The sequence below is a fragment of the Electrophorus electricus genome, chromosome 3, assembly GCF_041902795.1.
Source record: "Electrophorus electricus isolate QZ-2024a chromosome 3, ASM4190279v1, whole genome shotgun sequence".
NCBI lineage: Eukaryota > Metazoa > Chordata > Actinopteri > Gymnotiformes > Gymnotidae > Electrophorus > Electrophorus electricus.
In genome coordinates, this window is record NC_137499.1 from 7955216 (window position 1) to 7965000 (window position 9785).

Sequence of the window (9785 nt, forward strand, 5' to 3'; positions counted from 1 at the left end):
TGATTAGCATATAATTGCTGCCATTGTACTGGACATGGAGAATTAGGAGCCTGCTAGGTGGCAAGATGTCCATTTATCCCATTCTGGGCATACAAACATGTCACACACTCACAAACATATGGAGAGCTGGCAGGACCTGACTGTGTTATTAGGGAAGAAAATGTCTGACCTTGCCATTGACAAAAGAAGTTAAGTGCATAGGGTCAAAAACAAAACTTTTCAGTAATAGTGTATGTTCATACAGGATTAAGCCATTTATTCTTATTACAGTGGCATGATGATAGGCTTCCATTTGGAAAATAATTATTAAAAATAAGATAATAAAATAATTATAGCTTTGATTGTTAAGTGCTGTCAGACAGCTGTGCAAGTTCAGAGTACTGTTTCAAACACAGAGAAACTGTCAAACAGACTTTTTCAAATTTCAGAATGGTTCCATATGCTCATGCATAAAAGACAAGGCTTTATTCAGCTTTGTGGAGAGCAGCAGTTTAAATGTTCATTTTCTTAGTTTGCTTCCCGAAGGCTCAGGGTCTTTTACACAGACATTTCTTTCTGTCTTCCTTTTGCCTCACTGGCTCTTTTTGGTCAACCTCGCTCCAAAAGAGTTAAAGTATTTCTTTTGCCCCCCTTCAAGTTCTTTCCAACTGACAGCTGAGCGAGTAAGTATGCAGAAAAAAGAGAAAGAGGGAAAGAGAGAGAGAGAAATACAGCCCACCAGTGAATGACTTGACCAATGGTGACAAAGCGTGATTGGTCACGCTGGCTTGTGGGTAATGGGGCAAAGAAAAATGGCCTCTTGGTTGAGTGTGTGTGTGTATGTGTGTGTGTGTGTGAGAGAGAGAGAGAGAGAGAGAGAGAGAGAGAGAGAGAGAGAGGGAGAGAAAGAGAGAGAGTGGGTGGGGTGTGTAATGACTGTATTCTCTGTCTTTGTCACAGTTTAAGTGTGGCACCATCTCAACACCAGATGCAACATAACTTAGAATAACAGAGCCATATGTGCAGCTATACCAAAGTGTCTCTCTCTCTCGCTCTCTCTCTTTCTCTCTCTCTCTCTCTTTCACTCTCACTCAGATATTTACAAGTGCTTGTGGATTTCCACAGTGACCTTTGTACAGTGGGTCTGTGAGTAAAACCTTTACATGGGATCATGAAGAAGCACTTACAGGCCTTTTTAAAACACCTTTTTAATCTACAATTTACAAAATACAATTTTTAAACCTTTAGAAAAGACTATAGAAAAAATTGAGCATGTGGCCATTAAACGGAGACACACTGGTAAATGGCTGTGTACTTATGAAGAGGTAAGATGTTTTATACAGGTTTTTACACATGTTCTTACCTGTGTAGAACTGCTTATACAAGCCATGTATGTTTCAGCATAAACACAGATACAGGAATGCACACCCTAGGTAACAGTAGGAGTGACTCCTTAAAACTGCACTTCTGTCTGTTTCATCTCTCTCTCTCTCTCTCTCTCTCTCTCTCTCTCTCTCTCTCTCTCTCTCTCGGGCCACTGCCCTCGACCTCTGCCTGGGGTTGTTTCAGGTATAGCAGAATGAAGGCCCCTCAGAAATAACCTCTTCTCCACCCTCCTCCTTGCTCCTATGGTTGATTGCCTCTTTATTGACACTCACTCTCAAGACCACAATAGCAGTGCTCAGACATTGCTGAATAGAGTCAGTCCCCCACCCGCCTGCCTGAATCTCTATCCTTCTGTTCTTAATTCACCCTGCACCTTTTTGTAGTTGGTAGACCAAGAGATCTCCTAAAAATGTTTTTCTTTGAGACATAAATAAAGGCGAAAATGCAAGTGTGAGAAATGTGGCAATATACAAAACATGCAAAAACTTGCACATGTGCGCGTACACACACACACACACACACACACACACACACACAACAGACACACACACATACACCATTCACTATTTTGCTATGATTGGTAAGATATCCATTGCAAATCCAGTTAAATGCTGAATTCAAATGTGGATAATAAACTGGCATGTGACAAAACCTCTTCCAAAAGTAATAAAGAGAAATTTATGGATACAGACCAAAAAATGGTAAATGCAGTTCACATATCCGCTAGTCCATATTTCCTGCCTTTGATTCTCGTTTCCACTTCAGTCATTTGTTTTCGGCAGATGACTGCGAGGCCCTGAGACATGCTGAGACATGCTGAGACATGGTTAACCACGTGAACCTGTGCACTGCCACTCTGATGCACCACTGAGCCAACGGGAGCATCTGTGTTACTGCACCCATGTGCTGACACAGTCTTCTTCATTCAAACTCAATTCAATTTGCTGTACTGCCACAGATTGTTCATTTCTAATGCAAGAACTTGGGACAGACTCCAGACCTCAGTGACCCACATTTGGACTGAAAAGGTTTAAAAGATGAATGAATCTTCTATGAAACAAACAAAAACCAATGCCCAAAATATACTGGATAAACATATGATGTGATGGGTCTTTGATTTAGTTTATAAAATGTACATAATACTGAACACTTTTCTATGAAAGACATATTTCATAATTCTGCTTATATTGGAGTTCTACTGTACTACTGGAGTACTATACTGGAGTTTTCTTCCACAACACTTTAAGTGCTCACGATGGGTTAGGTTTTTATGTTCCAGGACAAATTTTACAAATGTCAGGACAGGACATATTTGGTGAGATGAGGCCCATCACCTCATTGTGTACAACCAAACTAGTACATGGATTTAGGTTCATTAGCCCCATCATTTACATATGGTGCTGTTTCTGTGAATGACTGTGGAGTATGATGGAGCACACAGTCCTCACAACAACTGTGGAGAAGCTATTGAACGCACCTGTCAGTCTTTCTTTAGCCTCATGGAATTTCCAATTAAAAGAAGAGCCACTGTGAATGTTGACCCTCTCAGGATACCTTGGAGTCACTTCAACATGCTTGTAAGCTAGCAAATACTAAGTAGAAGGAGTATAGAGCTGACGAGTAGCCTTAATTAAAAACCTCACTCTCCCATCACTCCTCTGTCCTCCACGTTACTCTCTGTACAATCCCAATCAACGACCTCGGGCTGATGGGGGTCGTAGTTGACTCACATGCTCACAATCCCTCCTACTTGTGCCACTGGCATCAATGGAAGGTTCCCATTAGATACAATGACGGGGCACTCTTTAAGGGGGGAGAAAGGCCAAATTAAAGCTGCCTGCTTTGTCTAATCAGAGGCGGCTTACTGTCATTAGGTTCCATTGTGTGGAGCAGAATGAGCAGAATCTGCAGGCGCTCCTGTTAGGAGCTGCCGAGGGCTAATGAACTGCACCTCTTTGTGGTAGTGTGTGTGTGGAGTTTATTATTTAGAAGTTCAGGGAGCAGGGAAAAAGCTCCCAATGAGGGAGGGTTTCTACCTTGCAAAATACCCTCAGTGCAGTGCTTATAAAAATGCATAGTACAATTTTTATATTTTTGTTTCTAAAAATACTGATTTCGGCCCAGCACACTAAATTGCATCTTTGGCGATAGTACATTTCCATGTTAGCTTTAGGAAACCTTTCAATGATAGAATGATTTCCATGTAATGATGCTTTTCTGAAATTTGGGGCAAAACCACACGGTAGTGGTAGCTCAGTGATTAAGGTACTTTACTTGTAATCAGAATGTTGCTGGTGCAAGCCCCACCACTGCCAAGTTACCACTCTTGTGCGCCTGAGCAAGGCCCTTATCCCTCAGTTGCTTATGTTGTACTCAGTCATAATTGTAAGTTGCTTTGGATAAAAGTGTCAGCTAAATGCTGTAAAACCTAAAACATTAATGACTGAATGGACTGCAAGAAAATGTTATCTAATAACAGAATACATAGTTCATTCTGCTGGTGCATAGACAGCAATGCCAACTCAAACCTGCAGTCATATTTATGTCCAGCAAGCCGGTGAGAGTGCAATACCATTCATTCCCGATGGGGGCTGTGCATGTTCAGCACTGCAAGTGGAATTAAGCAAATGTGCACAAATACACAATGCCAGAGAAGTACTACAGAATCATTATACACCAGCTCTGATGCACCGCCATTCACTCAGGCCTAGCAATATTTCAGGGATTAAGGATGTCAGCTCCACGGTCATCTTCAAGAGAGGCCAGGGGCACAGACGCACATTCTCATGCAAACGGTAGGGAAGCATTCGGGTACTTTGATACAGCCACATCCCTCCCACCCTCCTCGTTTCACATGAGCAACAAATTTAGGCTCAAGAAGGAATTATTCTGCAAGACCTTCAATACCCAGATCTGCTTTCTTGAGTTAGGCTTGCCACACAAAAGCTGGAGGCAGGTGTTCTGTGCAAGGAGACTGCTCTGTTTGACTTAGAAAATAATTTTTTGATAAGCTTCTTCTACAGAATCCTCTCAGAATTTATTTTCTGGAGGATGTCAGAGGCCAAAGAGTGCTGTGCGCTTTTATCTTCTCAATCAGAGTTTGCTAATTATTTATGCGGCATAACTGACTGACAATAAACCTTATATACAAGGCAACCCCAACTGACCCAGCCATGTTAGAACAAATCTTACTGAAATTAAATCTTATTGTATGTGGGACTGTTGGCACTGTCATGTGAAGTGAAGTGTGATTCTGTACACTCAGAACATGCAGCAAATGAACTGGGAGAAACCCACAACACTGTAAATTGAATACAGAAACATTTCTTATTTTCTCTCTGTGATGATCCTGGCCTTGTATTATTACACTTGCACTGCACTCACTCACACCACTGATTAGCCAAATTCCACTTTATCTCTGGAGTATCTTGGTCCTCTGACATTTTGTTTAGTTCTATTGGGGGTGTCGGACACACCTCGTAAAGATAACCATATTTGGCTCCGAGAGAGAATTGTAACAGAGAGGGGCTCCCAGCTCTCTGATCAGTGCGGTCAAGCCTCCAGACTGCTCTTTCTCCTCCTGCCATCTGTGTGTGTGGAGGGCGACTGAGCCCCATGAAATTTCCTCTTCTGAGTGTCTTTAGGGGTGCCAATGGGAAACTATTCAGTGGGAAACAACAGCCAAAGGATGAACGGAAGTTAACTCTGAGTGTTTGTGTGGTAATTCCGAGTTTGGGTAAAAAGATATCCATCAAATTTGGGCAGGGTTTCATGGAGTGTGTAAGGTTATATAGCTTTTCACACATTGCAGGATGAGAATTGGAAGTAAAACATAATGTAAAAACACAATCTTAAATCTTATCTATGTGAGTTGAAATCAACACAGCTAGTTTTAAATTCCACATTATACATTAAATTTTAATTAAATTCTTATCCTGATCAAATGAATAATTAATCGGAATTCTTATATGCACAGGCCAGTTGGTTTCTTTAGGGATGGATTTGTATGAAACACTCGTTAGCTTGTCTGAATTCCCATGAATTCAGAAGCATGATAATTGATGATAATATTTCTGTACTCCATGTACATCCAGTGATGGTTGGTTCTCTGTCCTGGTCTTAACCTCCTCCCCTTCCCCTGATAGAGAGTACACTGTGGTGTCTGATAACAAGTATGCTGTGTCTGATAGAGAGTATGCTGTGAGGTCTGATAGAGAGTACATTGTGTGGTCTGATAGAGAGTACCCTGTGGTGTCTGATATGGAGTACCCTGTGGTGTCTGATAGAGAGTACACTGCAGTGTCTGGTAGAGAGTATGCCATGCTGTTTGATAGAGAGTACACTGTAGTGTCTGATAGAGAGTGCACTGTGGTGTGTGATAGAGAGTACGCTGTGGTGTCTGATATTGAGTACATTGTGCGGGCTGATAGAGAGTATGCACTGTGGTGTCTGCTAAAGAGTACGCTGTGGTTTCTGATACAGAGTGCACTGTGGTGTCTGATAAAGAATACGCTGTGGTGTCTGATTAAGAGTACACTGTGCCGTCTGCTAGAGAGTATACTGTGGACTCTGATAGAGAGTACACTGTGGTGTCTGATAGAGAGTACATTGTGTGGTCTGATAGAGAGTACCCTTTGGTGTCTGATATGGAGTACCCTGTGGTGTCTGATAGAGAGTACACTGCAGTGTCTGGTAGAGAGTACGCCGTGCTGTTTGATAGACAGTACACTATGGTGTCTGATAGAGAGTGCACTGTGGTGTCTGATAGAGACTACACTGTGGTGTCTGATATCGAGTACATTGTGCGGTCTGATAGAGAGTACATTGTGCGGTCTGATAGAGAGTATGCACTGTGGTGTCTGCTAAAGAGTACACTGTGGTTTCTGATTAAGAGTACACTGTGCCGTCTGATAGAGAGTACACTGTGGACTCTGATAGAGAGTACACTGTGGTGTCTAATAGAGAGTACGCTGTGGTGTCTGATAGAGAGTACATTGTGCGGTCTGAGAGAGAGTATGCACTGTGGTGTCTGATAAAGAGTACGCTGTGGTCTCTGATACAGAATGCACTGTGGTGTCTGATACAAAGTATGCTGTGGCCTCTGATACAATGTACGCTGTGGTGTCTGATAGAGAATACCCTGTGGTGTCTGATACGGAGTACGCTGTGATGCCTGATAGAGAGTACACTGTGGTGTCTGTTAGAGAGTAGGCTGGGGTCTCTGATAGAGAGTGCACTGTGGTGTCTGATAGTATGCACTGTGGTGTCTGATAGAGAGCACACTGCAGTGTCTGATAGAGAGTACGCTGTGGTCTCTGATAGAGAGTATGCTGTGGTGTCTGATAGAGAGTATGGTGTGGTGTCTGATAGAGAGTGCACTGTGTTGTCTGATAGAGAGTATGGTGTGGTGTCTGATATAGAGTATAGTTTGGTGTCTGATAGAGAGTGCACTGTGCACAAATTGGCTGCCACTTCTCCTCAGTGTGTGAGTGTTTGTAAAAAGCTAATATCTGTCTGTAAGCGTTCTTGAGTCTGAGATAAGCATTATATAAATGTAAATAATAATAATAAGAAGAAGAAGAAGAAGAAGAAGAATCAGTGAATCAGGGAAAGCACAAACCCTGAGGTTTTAATTTAAAAAGAGCTGAAAGCTTGCAGAGCTAAGCTGTGTTTAAACTAACACACATGTTCCAGCTAATAAAGTCATCATCGGTACAGTCATTACTGATTATTACTGCTAGATGTTGTAAAGGAAAGAGCTTCAACCATATGTGTTTTCTGGGGTAACCTTTTTCTGGAATCAGATGGAAATCCCATTGGCAAATTGATCTACTTTGCACTGACGTAAGGGTACTACAGGGTTCTGAAGGAGGGATATTATAAGACTCAGATCTTTGACTCAGTTTAATACACTCTTTCAGATCGCACCTGTGAGGGCACGCTTCCCCAGAGCCACTCAGGTGCTAAACAGATTCATGTTTAAACATTTAAATAATCCGGAACAACCAGTTTCATTAAGAATCTGGCCCTGTAACTGATCTGGTAAAGCATGGTGCTAGGAACACCAGTGTCATGGGTTCAGATACTATCAAGATAATATCAGTCAATAAATAAAGACACTAATAGCCTCTGAAAAATGTTTACATGAAAGAATACATTGAGTCTCTTTTTTCAACAGTGTAAAAGACAGGGGTTGAGTTGGTTAGCTCGTCTCACCCACAGAAGATCACCAAGCTCACCATCATCACAGTAGACTAACGATCTCACATTTTTCATACTTAGTTTAATTATAGAACAACTGATTGATTTGATCTAATATAGTGTGGGGAAAATGTTCCAATCACCTTTTTGTCTATTTTATTTCACTATAATAAATATTTAATTTGCAAGTCCTTTCATTTCTTATTGTGATATATTTCTGGAATTAATTTTGGATTGCATGGTTACAGAGATACCTTTTAAGATTTGTGTCCTGTTAATAAAGAAAAGAGAGAGAGTTCTCATGTCATCGCAGTGGAGTAACGCATACTGAAAGAATAACTGAAATGCTCCACATTTCTCAACAAGAGAGCTCGAACGCTAAGCACCACCTCGACTACTGCAGTGGGCTCTCTCCACCTCCTATTCATGGACCTTTTGTCTTTGCTGGGTCACTTAAGTCTCATGGTTTGCACTTTCTGAGCAAAGGTTACATATTAGTAAGCTCTCACATTCTCAGAAAGCCATTTCCCTGTGACCAAGGTTCAAGTAGGCTTGTTTATGTCAAGCTGATTAAAAGTGACTTTTGGCAAGAAAAGGAAAGTGTGTATATATATTTACACTAGAATGATAGGCTAATGAATAAATATTGTGCATGAGGCCGAGTGGAGCAGAAAGGAGCTAAAGCTATCCAAGCTCTCTCCACTCTTGGCTGAGTTCTGAGTGGAGATGACTGATTTAAGCCATCTACACTTAGTATTTGAAATATGCATTTATAATGACTAAAAATCTAAAAGAATCTTTGGAGAATTTCTCAAAGAAACAACACTGCAGCTAAAATAAATGTGCCATTATTATTGAAATATGGACCAAAGCATGTGTCTTGTATACCAGTTAGGTCGGCACAGACACTCAGACACTTTACTGTCATCACTGTTGTCTGATTTATGATCCATTGGATCCATTGCTATGACTTAATGTTCCTTACTGCAGCAAAGGTAAACAACAATGTTTACCTTTACCATAGTAGAAAATGGAGAACGGAGGGATATACTAGAAGCTTCAGGTATTTGCTACTTAGTTGTCTTTGGAACCATGGAGTGATTATTCCCCTTTTCTTTCTTGCAATGCCCTGCCCTTTTGATTTTTAATTCCATTATAAGCATAGGTTAATCTTACATCCGGGTGGTGTGGTGTGTGTAGCTGTGTGTGAAAATCTGGGCGACTCTTGGCCACAATACATGAAAGCCTTGTCACATCACTGTTTTCTTCTGATCTCCAAATGCAGCTTTAATTTCTCTCCATGATGCCTGTATGTTAAACCTGGTGAGTGTGTCAGTGTTTGTTAAGGCACTTCTGTCCAGTCACTGTGCGCTTAAGGATTTGCAGCTGTTGTCTAACCTTCACCACTTTGAAAAACATAACGAGATCAATCACTGCAATCTGTCACTGCACTGGTTTGGTGGGAGTGAGTGCTGGGCATTAAACCCAGCAGTACTTTGGTCACAACGGGGTCCTGCTGCCTGGGGGGTGACCATGACTGTGGGAGGGTGAGTTTGAGTGATGCACCTGATTTTAAAGCTGTAGGAAACCACATCATGACTCATCACCTCAACATCTAATGACCCATATTGTGGTTTAAGGTTTGATGTCTTCTTCCATACAAACATAAAGCAGCCTAGCTTTGCCTTTGGTGTTTAACTGGAATAGAACCATTACCAATTTAAGAAGCTTCCCTTAGAGATGTAATGTTTAATTGTGTCTAATCGGGTCATTAATGGAGGTACTTAAACATAAATATGTAAATAAAAAGATTCTTACAGAATTTATTAATGAAGTAAAACTAAATATAATCTGTCTGTAATGGTCTATATTGAAAAAAACATATGAAATGATTATAAAAGTCTATAAAAACAATATAAATATACGTTTTGCCTTCTTCTCTGTTTACCTAATCTAAATATTACATCACTGTCATGCCCTGTCATGCATCGTTACTAAATCTTATAATTCTCAGTGTTAGGCAATGATCATTTTCTTAATTATTTAAATTGGTTAGAGTGTGAATTCTGACTAGTTCTCATACAAAAAGATTTTACTTATGTATCTTGTATATCACAGAAAGAGTGTGATTAGTCCCAAGCTCATAAACATTTCTGATTCAAATGATACTATTGTTATTATTGCTATTTCTAATACTAAAAACTAGTCCTTCTGTTAGC